Here is a 13301-nt window from a genome sequence, read left to right on the forward strand (position 1 = left end):
CTTCTAAGGAAGGCAGTTACTGAGTATAGTCTTAAACACAGCGTTGATATAAAGATGCCAAGGAATGACAAGAGAAGATTGAGCAGTCATTATTCACAGGGCTGCCCATGCAACTTATATGCATCTTTTGACAATAGAGTAAAGTGTTTCCTTGTGAAGACCTATGTTGGGCAACACAATTGCCAGAGGGAGTGGAATATTTGGAGAGATGCACATCAACTTGGCTGGCAGGCAAATACAGGGTGGTATTCAGAGCGGATACCAAGATGACAGTTAGCAGTTTTAGAAAACTAGTGCAGAAGGATTGGAACATTACTCCATGCAGAAGCAAACTGTCTAGGATCAGAAGCAAACTATGTTGGTGATATGCATCAACATGAATTGGCATTCCAGAAGTTTCAAATTCCCATCTTACATGTATTGGCTCAATCTTGGATGAATTTGGCATTCATGTATTCACAAAGCTCAATCCAGAATGAATAAGCATGTGTAGCAATGGTAAACATGACAATAACATTGACATTGCTGCAAACACATCATTTCAATTCAATCGCTAGATTTTACATGGACCATTTAATGTACAGATCAGCACCATAGTTCACTTGTTGATCTCAATAGACACCATCAATAGAAGCACACCTACACCTATCAAACACACACAAATAATGCATCTCAACACCCTGCTATATCATATGCTATACTGATCAAAGTTCTAAGGTTATCCTACACAGCTATCGCTTCTACATTTGCCTGCTTCTTCAGCTTCTCATTGTTGTCAATGTGTCCATTAGCTTCATTGCCAATCACACTCCTCTCAACAATGCCATCACTGTCCACCATGTGTTATTCATTTCCATTCCCAAGCATCCTCCTTTGCAACTGTCTTTTCAGCATAAGTCTTCATATACTGAATATAACTTTCCTACCATTGAAAAAATGGGCAACTAGTTCCATTCTTCTACATATTGCTCAAGCCAACATCACATCAACAAACATTGACTCATGATTCGGGCAGGTATAGAAGGTCTGACCTTTAGATCACGGCTGATTCGATTTCAACTCCAATACATGTCGGCAGTTTTAGTCTGGACAGGTGATCAATGGTGGGTTGCCCGATGCCCTGCGTGTACTTGCCGTCGCCGAGCCCGATTCATCCACCATCCCTCCAGACAGGGGTGAGAAGGATGTGTGCTAGCCTAGGGTTTCACCGTTCTCACTGTCGGCGGTCGGGGACGAGATCGAGTGGGGAGAAGAGAAGGATGACAAAATGAGGATTGGAAGTATCCCAGGGTCTTCTTTGCAAAAATGAGGCGTGGGTCGTGCGGCTGCTGGCACCATGGCACACCACGAAGGATGGAGTGGTGTCCCATGGAAGATTTGGACCGGGATGAGATAACTTTAAAAGGTCAGGGAGCCCGATGTGCAAATTTGGAGTCTTGGGACCTAGATGAGAGCGTAGGAATAGTTCAGGGACCGCTAGTGTAATTCTCTCTTATTAATTCATGGGTGGGTCAGTGGGTGGTGCGCAAGAGATATCTTTGTCCAGGCATTGCAGGATCCAACGGTGGTGGCGGCAACAAGATTAGTGAGTCGATCGGGCATCAAGGGATTGAGAAAAGATTAGTTGGTCACTTGTTGTGTGTGTTTAATTTCTACCAGACGGTTTAGTAGGAGCTATTTTTCAGCGAAAAAAGTGGAGCCGGAGAGTTTTGAAGAAGGCACGAACGGCAAATGCCCTGCATGTTTGCCGCTTGTCGTACTGACGAAGGTGATACTGCATGCCCGCAAGTTTTGGCGACGAAAGATGAATTGCCTGCTGAAGCATTCACTGGGTACTGCGCACGCTGAGGCTAGAAACCAGGAGTCGTTGGCCATCACCTCGTCTTCCGTCTTCGGGGCCGGCCTGCTCCGCTGCCATGGAATAAATGCACAAACATTACAGTACGAATCAACAGAAACATCACCGCGAGACCAAGAAATCAATTCTCTGGCTCTCCGATCGATGGCATTGGTCCCCATCAAGCAGTTGGACGGCCCCTGCGGCTACCTACGGTGGAAGGAATCGGTGCTCCTCCGCGTCCACACCCTCGGCGTCGCCCGTGTGCTCTTCGACGACCGCACCACCGGCGACGGCGACGCCGCGGCGCAGGCGCGGCCAAGAAGTGGGCGCGCGACGACGCGGTGTGCCGCGGCCACATCCTCGCCACCCTCTCCGACCGCCTGCTCCCGGACTACCAGCGCTTCGCCACCGCGGCGAACCTGTGGCGCGCCCTGGCGCGCACCTACCACGTGGACACGCCCCGCGTCTGGCGGGACAAGTTCGACGCGTTCGAGTTCGAGGAAGGCGCCGGGGGCGTGCTCCTGGAGCAGATCGCGCACGCGGAGGCCCTGGGCGTCGCCGCGCGGCTCCCGGATGGCTTCGTCGCCTACGAGCTCTGCGGGAGGCTCCCGGAGGTCGTCAGCGACGCCGTCGTCATGCGTTCTGGTCCTGACAACGAGATGACCATGAGCTTGGTCTGGGACGTCGCCCGCCGTGTCGTGGCCAGTGGTGCAGGACCGGAACGTCTCTGGAGGACGACGACGGCAATGGCTGACGAAGCGGAGGGCTGCTGCTCCGACGGTCCAAAGCCGGAGCAGAGCACGGGGCGCAGGAACCGTGGCGAGCCTGGACATGTTGCCAAGAAATCCAGGCGAAGGGTTTGATCATGGGTTTGTCTTTTTCCACGCTTATATATTCTGAAGTAAGTACAACAATAGTCCATTGCATGCACTGTTAATTCGAGAAATATAAATATTATATTACAAATTCTAGGCCCATAGAAGATCAAAATTGTTTTATTTGATATGGTAATTTGCTTATATTCAAGCTCAGTACTCCGATCCCTACATTTCCTTCTATAAGATGTTTAAAGATTTTATTTCAAAAAAGTCTTTTGCGTTAATTTCACTTATCTATACCTAATTAACAGCTAAAATTTCCCCCCTATTTTTTTGGTCATCTTCCCTGACTAACTTCGTGGAAATTATCTCTTTTTATGTTTGTCTACAACTCTCCTAGAATTGTCTCTCTTGGTGTTTGTCTACAACTCTCCTATTTAACATATATGAAGGGCTTTTTGAGGTAACCTGAATAGCCAGAAATCCTAATTCTAATTCAAATAGACTCAAGTAATCATATGAAACATGCTGAGTTCCCTGAATAGGAATCCTAATTCAAATAGTTTTCCTCTTTTTCGTGTCTGTAGATTAAAGTGGTTTCCATTGTCCAAGTGAACAATTATCCTGCATATATGGACGTTTCAATAACTAGAGCTCTTTTATTTATTTATGTTAAAAAAAAGAAACCCACAGGTCAACCAGCAACAAATTTTATTTACCAATCAAAATTCAAAACTACATGAATAATTTGGTGGTGAAAATTTTTTCTTAGAAAAGAGCCAATAATTAATTTAGAGAAATATAAATATTATATTACAAATTCTAGGCCCATAGAAGATCAAAATTGTTTTATTTGATATGGTAATTTGCTCATCATACTGTAACTCAGGTACTCCTATCCCTCCATTTCCTTCTATAAGATGATTAAGGATTTGATTTCAAAAAAGTCTTTTGCGCTGATTATTAATTTCAATTATCCATATCTAATATTAAGAGCTAAATTTTTTCCAATTTTTTAGTCGTCTTCCCCTAACTAACTTCGTGAATGTGGAAATTGTCTCTTTTTATGTTTGTGTATAACTCTCATGAAATTGCCTCTCTTTGTGTGTCTACAACTCTCCTATTTGAAGGGCTTCTTGAGGTAGCCTGAATAGCTAGAAATCCTAATTTGAATTCAAATAGACTCCTATAATCCTGTTTAATATTATGAAACATACTTACATGCAAGGTTTCAGAGTTCCCTGAATATGAATCCTAATTCAAATTGTTTTCCTCTTTTTCGTGTCCGTAGATTAAAGTGGTTTCCATTGTCTAAATGAACAATTATCATGTATATATTGACGTTTCAATAACTAGAGCTCTTTTATTTATGTTAAAAAAAGAAGCCCACAGGTCAACCAACAACGACAAATTTATTACCAATCAAATTCAAAACTACACGAATAATTTGGTGGTGAATTTTTTCTTAGAAAAGAGCCAATAGTTAAAAGGCCCATAATGCTATATTTACAAATGGGCACACGAACAGGAAAAAAAATAGAAACACGGATGTTAGGTACCACTCTCATCATCGTTTCTCATGAATATTTGATAGTTTTTTCTTCCATTATAACACATGGACATGAGCGTTTTTAGCACTCTTTTTTCTGTCCGTCCTAGCGTCAGCAGGAAGATTTGTTTTGGTTCATCCCAGCGTTCGGTTCCTTCCGAGTGTTTTCTATTTTTTTTTCGTCAGACCGGTATTCCAACTTCATGATTTTAGGTTTGTTTCCATAGATATTAAAAAAAAGAATAAAAGCAATCATAATGGGTGTTTGAACTCTTGATCCTTAATTTCCTCTATCTTAAAATAAAGATTATTACTATCAAATTGTTGATACATTTTGATTAAAAGTAAAACTTATCTTATTAGAATTTGTTCACATGATACTACCGACCACAAACTTGTCAGGCAACACACATGGAAATTGCTCGAGTTCCTTAGCTAGTGTGTGTATCTCATGAGCCTGCTCCACTACTTAATGGTTATCAACCATATTGTATGATGTACAGCTTGGTACCAGCATCAGAAAATTGCCCATCAAAAGCACTTGGCTTCAACACAGGTATAAATGTCCATGCAGCCCGAGGCACGGCGGCCCGACACGAAGCCCGCATTTTTGGCTCGGATGAAAGCTCTAATTTGGTTTTGGTGAATTGATGAAACCCTAAGTGTTAACCTAGTTTATCAAAGTGATCATGAGATAGGTAGCACAGTCCAAGTGGTGAAGAAAATGAAGATTATGATATGATGATGGTGATGCCATGGTGATGATCAAGTGCTTGGACTTGAAAAGAAGAAAGAGAAAAATAAAAGACTCAAGACAAAGATATAAGTGGTAGGAGTCATTTTGTTTCGGTGATCAAGACACTTAGCGAGTGTGATCATATTTAGGTTCGATGGCCATACTATTAAGAGGGATGAAACTCGTATCGAAATACGGTTATCAAAGTGCCACTAGATGCTCTAACTCATTGCATATGTATTTAGGATCTAGTGGAGTGCTAACAACCTTAAAAATATTTGTGAAAATATGCTAACACACATGTACAAAGGTGATACACATTGTGTTTAGCACTTGGGAGCAAGGGTTTGAAACTTCATCGGCAGAGTGCAGACAGTCCGACGGTGCCACCGGCGCCCTGTACAGAAAAGACAGGGTTTTACATAGTGCACCGGACTCTGGTCACGTGGTGACCGGACTCTGGTCACGTGGTGACCGGACTCTGGGGAGCAATGTCTGGTCAATTATAAAAGAAGATGGTACTCTCAGCCTATGATCAGACACAGACGACCAGACTCTGGCTGAACACTATTCAGCATCCGGTCATGCTGATGTGGCGGCGCGCAGAGAAGAGGTGAAGGACCGGACGCTGATGCTGCGTCCGATCGTGACCGACCGGACTTGTTTGGTCGCAGTTGAACAGCTCTAGGAGCTCTATGAAAGTGACCGGACACTGGGGTCCTGTGTTCGGTCATGATCAAACTAACACGCCCAGTCGTGAATGTAACCTCTCTAGAAACAACCGGACTCGGCAGAGGTGCGTTTGGTCGTGGCACTATGCTGCGTCCGGTCATCACTTAACCGTTGAGATCGGGCGCTCATCATTTGAAGCAAGGAATGACATGGCAGCCAGGAAGGGTGCGTCCGGTCGATCTGATAGGTGCGTCTGGTCACCCCGAATTTTCAATCAACAGAGAGCCAATGGTTCTATTCATGGAGGCTCTCTATTTAAGCCCTATGGCCGGCTCAAGCTCACCCTCTTGGTCATTTGCATTGATATAGCAACCTTGTGATCTTAGCCAAAGCCCTTCCACTCATCTCCATCATTGATTCATCATCTTTGTGAGATTAGGAGTGAATCCAAATGCATTGCTTGAGTGTTTGCATCTAGAGGCACTTGGTGTCTGTGTTTCGCTGCGGGGTTCTCTTGTTACTCTTGGTGATTGCCGCTACCTAGACGGCTTGGAGTAGCGAGGATCATCGAGCGGAGGTTGGTGATTGTCTCCGGCTCTGATCATAGTGATTGTGAGGGGTTCTTGACCTTTCCCTGGTGGAGAGCCAAAAGGTACTCTAGTAAATTGCTCATGGCTTGTGTGATTCTCATCTTGTGTTGGTTGTGCGGCACCCTATCGAGGGTTTGGCGTGTGATGCCAATTAGCGCGTGAACCTCCAAGTGAGTGAATCACCACAACGAGGACTAGCTTGCCGGCAAGTAAGTGAACCTCGGTAAAAAGTCATTGTGTCATCATTTGATTCCGAGGTGATTGGTCTTCATTGATATTCATTCTTGTGATTGATTGGTTGATTCCTCGACTCGGCGGTATAACCATCTTGCTCTCTCTCTCTTTACTTTATCGCAAATTAGTTGTCAAGCTCTTTAGTGTAGCTAGTCGTGAGAGCTTGTTAGTTTGGTTAGTGTGGCTCTTTAGTTAGCCTTTGAGAGCACACTAACTTAGTATAGTGACATAGCCATTGTGTGGATAGAGACTATATAAACTAGAATTGTGGTAGCGTCAGGTCGTGGTGACGTGGGGCGCGGGTGTTGGTCCAAAGAGGACCGGACGTAGGGGCGCGTTCGGTCGGCCACACTGGATGTGTTCGGTCGAAGTTGAGCGGCTCTAGGAGCTCTTTGGACTTGACCGGACGCTGCTCCTTCTATGTCCAGTCAGCCACACCGGACGCGTCCTAACATAGTTGAGTAGCTCTAGGAGCTCTCTGGACTCGATCGGGCGATGCCCCTCCTGCGTCCAGTCGGCCACACCGGACGTGTCCGATCATAGCTGAGCAGCTCTGGGAGCTCTCTGGACTCGACCGGACGCTGCCCCTCCTGTGTTCGATCGGCCACACCGGATGTGTCGGGTCATAGTTCAGCGGCTCTGGGAGCTCTCTGGATTCGACCAGACGCTACCTCTCCTGCGTTCAGTCGGGCACTACAGTGCGTCCGATGCATCGCGTCAGAGCGTGTCAGAGAAGGCTGTTGGGTGGCAACAGTTACTTTGTTTGAATGGGACACATGGCGGTCAAGCAGTGACCAAATGCTGCGACCGGACACATCTGGTGCACACGACCTGCGCGTCCGGTCGTCCCGCAGTCAGCCCAATAATTGTGCCAACGGCTCTATTGTTTGGGGGTGTATATAAATATCGTTTGGCTGGCTCAAGCTCACTCTCTTGGCCATTTGCATTGATATAGCAACCTTGTGAGCTTAGCCAAAGCTCTCCCACTCATCTCCATCATTGATTCATCATCTTTATAAGATTGGGAGAGAATGGTGCCGCATTGCTCGCGGAGGTGCTGGCACGGGCGCAGTTCTCCTACGGCGGCGGAGGTGCAGCCCCGGAGGTGCAAGCTAGCGACGTCCGAGCGGCCTCCGCTTAGCGCGTGATGAGATCGGAATTGGGGAAACCGGAGGAGCTGGCAAGAAAACGGGGACGGCAGGGGAAGGATGATGCAGCAGGAAGAAAGAAGAATCTGGAAACAACCGAGCCTATCCGATAGAATTTTCTATTTTTTTAACCGATTCAGTATCAGAATGAAACAAATTCTATTTTTTCTGGCCGATTTCTTTTCCAAAAATAAAAATCTAATCTATTTTCCAATACTACTCCTATTCTGACCTAGCTTCTGACGGCACAAGTAAAACCAAGCGGAAAGAGGCTCCCTAGAGACCCAAGACAAACTCACGCACCTCTTCGACGATAAGACTAGATAGATTCGTCTACTCCAAAATAGATAATTCGACAAAAAAACAAATCATCAGCAGAAGCATCATCTTGGAGCAAGGAACTGCTAAAACAATGGCCGGAACAGCTACATCAAAAGTGGTAAGAGAATTCTAAAAGAACTCTTTAAAATTCATTGCATTGTAATACGCTATAAATATTAATATTTTTTACTCATAAAAAATATGATTCTCAATAAAGATCGGTAACACGTTATCTAATCACGTTTATGTTACGGCAACCAAGATTTTGAGCAAGGTCGTCAGAGAGAAAGGAGGGTCTAAGCAAGCTTATGAGAATGATCTTAGCTTGGTAACCATCGCCCGTTGAGTAAGATGTTTCTTTCAAAATACCATCTAAAAATCAAGCTGAAGTTATGGTCCAAATTGCTTTGTAGATTATCGCCAAGATGACGCATGTGAAGCCGTAGCACGTGACGCTATACTACTACTTTAGCACGCCCATGATACGTGCTTGATTACAATTGGATATTTATTGAAAAAAAGCTAAGGGCACGTTGTGCGATTCTTTAAAAGAAATATATTGAAGGGCAAGAAATACTGGAGTGTATCAGGAACAAGCGCTATTACATGGTAATAGATGGCATTTAAACTGCATCGGATATCTTTGTCAACAAGGCAAATGAAACAGACAATCTTGCAAAGGTACTAGGCTTCAATCCAATAATGGCTACAATAAATAAAGAATGCTCACAAAAAATACAATTAGTGTAAATATTAACTTATATTATGAATGCCATGGTCATCATATAAATTAGTTTTAAAATTTTATTAAAAAGTTGATAAAACATAATAACTAAACAAGTATATAACATTTTTTATCGTTGTTTGCCAAATGTTTAATACTTTTTTTTCCGTTGCAACGCATGGGCGTATTTGCTAGTAATTAAAAAAAATAGGTAAGAGGAGTATTTGTTAGAGACGCTTGTCCCAAGAATCTCGCTGGCTCCTCCGCCTATAAAAATGAAGGAGAATCTTTCGTATCAACAAGAATATCGCTTCCTCCCCCGATCAAAAAACCCTAAGGTATCTATCGTCGCCGCCATCCGGCCCTAGACCTTCTAATCACCATCAAAATCGTCCCCTAATCTGCGTCAAAATCTGCGCCCCCGGAATAGCAAGAATCCTCGCCCATCTTGCAGCATTGCATGTAGTGGCTTGCTGATGATCTGATGCGCCGATTGGTGTCATGTCTGACAGGTGCTCCGATAGATCGATGGCGACGACTCACCCCATCAAGCCCCTGGACGGCGCCGGCGGCTACCTGAGGTGGAAGGAATCTCTGCTCCTCCGCATCCGCACCCTTGGCGTCACCCACGTGCTCTTCAAGGCCCGTCCTGCCGGTGCCGGTGCCGGCGGCGACAACGATGAGGCCGCGGCCAAGAAGTGGGCGCGAGATGACGCGGTGTGCCGTGGCCACATCCTCGCCACGCTCTCCGATCGGCCTGCTCCCGGACTACACTACCGGAAACGGCTTCTTTGCCGAGTGTCCCAAACTTTGCCGAGTGTGTTTTATCGGGCACTCGACAAAGAGGCTGTTTGTCGAGTGCTAGAGAGAAAACACTCGGCAAACAACTGGCACTCGGCAAAGATGTGTTTTGCCGAGTACCGTGTACTCGACAAACAATAACACTCGGCAAAGAGATGGTTTGCCGAGTGTCAGGATAAGACACTCGGCAAAGGATGGCGCCGTTAATTCTTTGCCGAGTGTCTTATCCTAACACTCGGCAAAGAGGCTCATTTGCCCTCTTTGCCGAGTGTAATTTTTTTACACTCGGCAAACCAAACTTTTTCTGCAGTCCTCATACAATACCTAGTACTCCATGTTCTAATGTGGCACATTTCTCGGACTTTTTCTATATTTCTTTAATTTATTTCATTTAATTGAATTTTCTTGGATAATTCAAATTACAAATGCTAGTCATTCGAATAATGAAAAAAAATGAATAGAAAAATGATATTCATGTTATTTAGTATAAGAGTGAAATACATTGGCGGCCCTTTAACTTGTCGGCCTGAGCCAATCCGGTCCACGAACTTGCAAACGTGAAAAATAGACCTCTGAACCTGTCAAGTTGTTCACCGCAGTTCCATTTCCCATCCGGCGCGACCTCCAGACGACGTGACAGTGCCAGCGTGGCAGACGAAGCACGTGAGCCACACGTTTCAATGGGCTAGCCCACCACCGCAGGCGCGGGAGCCGGCCGCGGGTCATAGTAGGCCGTGGCCGCCAGCACGGGGCAGCCGACCAAGGGCTTGGCCGCCGTCCGCCGGCCGCGGCCGCTGCCTAGGTGTAGCGGAGGGCCCACCACCGATAGGCCGCGTGAGAGCGCCCGCTGCAGGGCCGCTGCGAGCGTTGGCCGTAGGCCTAGTCGTCGGGAGGCAGGCTGTAACAAAACCGACCAATTATACGAGATTAAGTAAGGAAATCTTCCGATGAAGCAGATAATTTAGCAAACTTACGCCCGTATAACCCGGTAGTCCGTGAAACCACGAAGGATTTCAAACCAATCGACATACAAACCAAGATCATACAAGTTTAGCAAATACCGTCACATATTACATAAAGTTCGCAATGACAGTTGGATACATCAGAGTTTAGAATATAAAGTTATTACAACCCAAGTTCAAACTGAAATAGCGGAAACAAAAAGTTTTAAAGCCACACACACACTTTTAGTTCAGATACAGTGCCAGTAGGTAGTCATCTCCAACAAAAGCATCAGATGAGAGATACGGAGTGACCATTTGCCCTTGGTCCTAGTTGTCACCCATCGCCGGGTACAGGCAGTTAATGCAATAAGCGTAGTATATTTGACCATCTGCAACAACAATGGGAACAACGCCCTGAGTACGAGAAGGTACTCAGCTAGACTTATCTGTCTTAACCCAAAATAAAGCGACACCAAGGATTATACAAGGCTTTCTTTAGTGGGCTAGCTGACTTGTTTGCAAAAAGCATAAGCTATCATGAAGAAACCATCTTAAGTACTTTGCATCATCTTTATTATAACCTATCCATCTAGGTAAGCACCTATACTATAGCAATCACTTGATTAACCAATAACATCTAGTTACCAACTTAGATTAAGCATATCCCATACCATCCAGATAACCATCAGTGTTCCATCATAATTACTACGATGCTATAGCTCGAGTCAAGTGCTCACTATCCAGGAGCGATGGTGATTCGAATCGATTCCTAACCAGCTGATGATTTATTCCTCACACAAACCACACTCACCGATCAAGTGAGCTACAGATCACCAATGACACTTTCCAAGTAGCCGTGGGATAACAGTTAGGGACCGCACTACCCAGGGACCGCCCAACTGCCAGGACGCACCTTGGGCTCACTCTTCGCATCCCCGTCATACCCTCTTCAGCACCAGTCTGCCAATCCGAGTTTATCCCGGCTCGAATAGTGTCACTAGCTTCGCGGTCGAAAGGTACTTTATTCGGCCAGCTAAATGTGAGGCATGCGTTCAACATGACAAGAGGGACGAGCAACGATCGGTCCTTAATCGACAAAGATGGAAACTAACAGCACCCTAGAACCCTGTCTGGTTGCCTCCAACTTTTTCCGTCTGGTCTCCAATTATCAATCTCACATGGTTAATTCTAGAATATCATTCTTTCCATAGCTAAACTCTTCCAGTAACCACCTATAATGTCGATGACCGGAAATCACCGATCGCTACCGGTCTAACCAAGGCTAAGCAGTTATTCGATCCTGACCTAACAGGGTAAAAAGGTAATAAGGTAGGCAAGGATAGTAATAAATGCATCAACGGTTTCAATCAATTCCTACAACTTAATGCAACAATATATAAACTCATATATAGAAAGAATTTGCTTTTATAAAGTAGGAGACTTATAATGCTCCGGGGCTTGCCTCATTCGAACGAACTAGGGTGATGATCCACGCACTCAGGCAAGTCCTCTCCTTGCTCCTCTTCCTCTGGCACCTCCTATGCCTAGATTTCTTATGGATCTGTCCCGGTCTGTTCTTCCTAAACTGCTACTAGCAACTCCTCCTACGATCCTGTATGATGCTGATGCATAAGTGCTCATGCATAGGTGCATCAGAGAGATGACATGTAATGATGATGAGGCATGGAATGTAGATGAACATGTTTAACTTTATTGGACATAGTAGAAGTAAAGCTCTTCTATAAGGTAGCCAACATCATTCAAGAACATGTACTACTATACTACTACTACAATCACTGTACTAACATGCCAAGTCACCACAGCAATCTAGGATGCTTCAAAGATACACCAAAGCAAACATTATTAACTAAACATGCATTAAAGAAGATTATTTTATTTCATTTTAAACTAGGGCTACAATAGCAACATATATTTTTGGTGCTCATAAAAATCTAAAAAATTACAGTAGCATAGTACTACTCTAAGTAGACTACCATAAAATTTTTATGGCATTTGGATAAGTAAAATAGCTTACATAAAAATGACAAGCTATGGCCTAAATATGAGCATGAAAATACTTTGTACTATAAAAAGTGTCAAACAATAGATTTGGTATTTTTCCTATGTTCTACACAATAAACAATCACTGCACAAAAATTATCATACACATGTTTTATACAATTTTTGCTCTCTATTAAAATAACAAAAATCATCAATTAAAGGCACTTGAACTACACATCAATATTTCTCTACAGAACATGCATGACATATATTTTTTCTACAAAGTACATCACTAAAGGAGATTAACAAAATTGGAACCATATTTTTCTGATGTATATTATATTTATTAGACATTTTCTAAGAAATCAGCATTTATTCAATTTAAATAAAGCTACACAGAAAAGTATTACAATTTTGACATGCAATATTTTTAACAGATAGATCTAGTCACAAGAAACCTAGCAAAACTTATTTCAACAAATTTGGAGCTATTTTGAGCAAGTTATGAATTTCAAAAGCATTTAAACAAAAATCTATAAATCATTTCTTTTATTTCTGAAAAACCAGCAGGCCTTAAAACGCTGGGTGCACCTGGTGCTGTGCACCCAGGTTCGCGCCGAGGAGCTGACGCGCGGGCCCCCGTGGTTCAGCCGGTCCCACCTGCCAGCCACTACGGCAGAGGAGGTGGCGCTGATCGGCGTGAGCTCGCCGTCGGCGAGGTGGCCGGCGACGAGGTCACCATCAACGTGACCACCATGCCAAGGCGGACACGGCAGTGCAAGCGGCAGGGCTAGAGGAGCTTGAGAGCGAGCTAGCTAGTGGCCATGGCGGTGCGGTGGCACGGCTCATCGTAGGCCGGCCATCTCCAGCCGAGAGGTGGCACGAGAAGTGGCGTGGGAGCTCCACCGAGCTCGGGCGGTGCT

The 13301-nt window shown here is 44.7% G+C and overlaps 1 pseudogene; it reads left to right on the forward strand.

Annotated features, from left to right (window-relative positions):
* The first annotated feature begins 1834 nt into the window (after positions 1-1834).
* Positions 1835-9247, forward strand: LOC136473388 (uncharacterized; annotated as a pseudogene).
* The last annotated feature ends 4054 nt before the right edge of the window (positions 9248-13301 follow it).

The sequence above is a fragment of the Miscanthus floridulus genome, chromosome 8, assembly GCF_019320115.1.
Source record: "Miscanthus floridulus cultivar M001 chromosome 8, ASM1932011v1, whole genome shotgun sequence".
Classification (NCBI taxonomy): Eukaryota; Viridiplantae; Streptophyta; class Magnoliopsida; order Poales; family Poaceae; genus Miscanthus; species Miscanthus floridulus.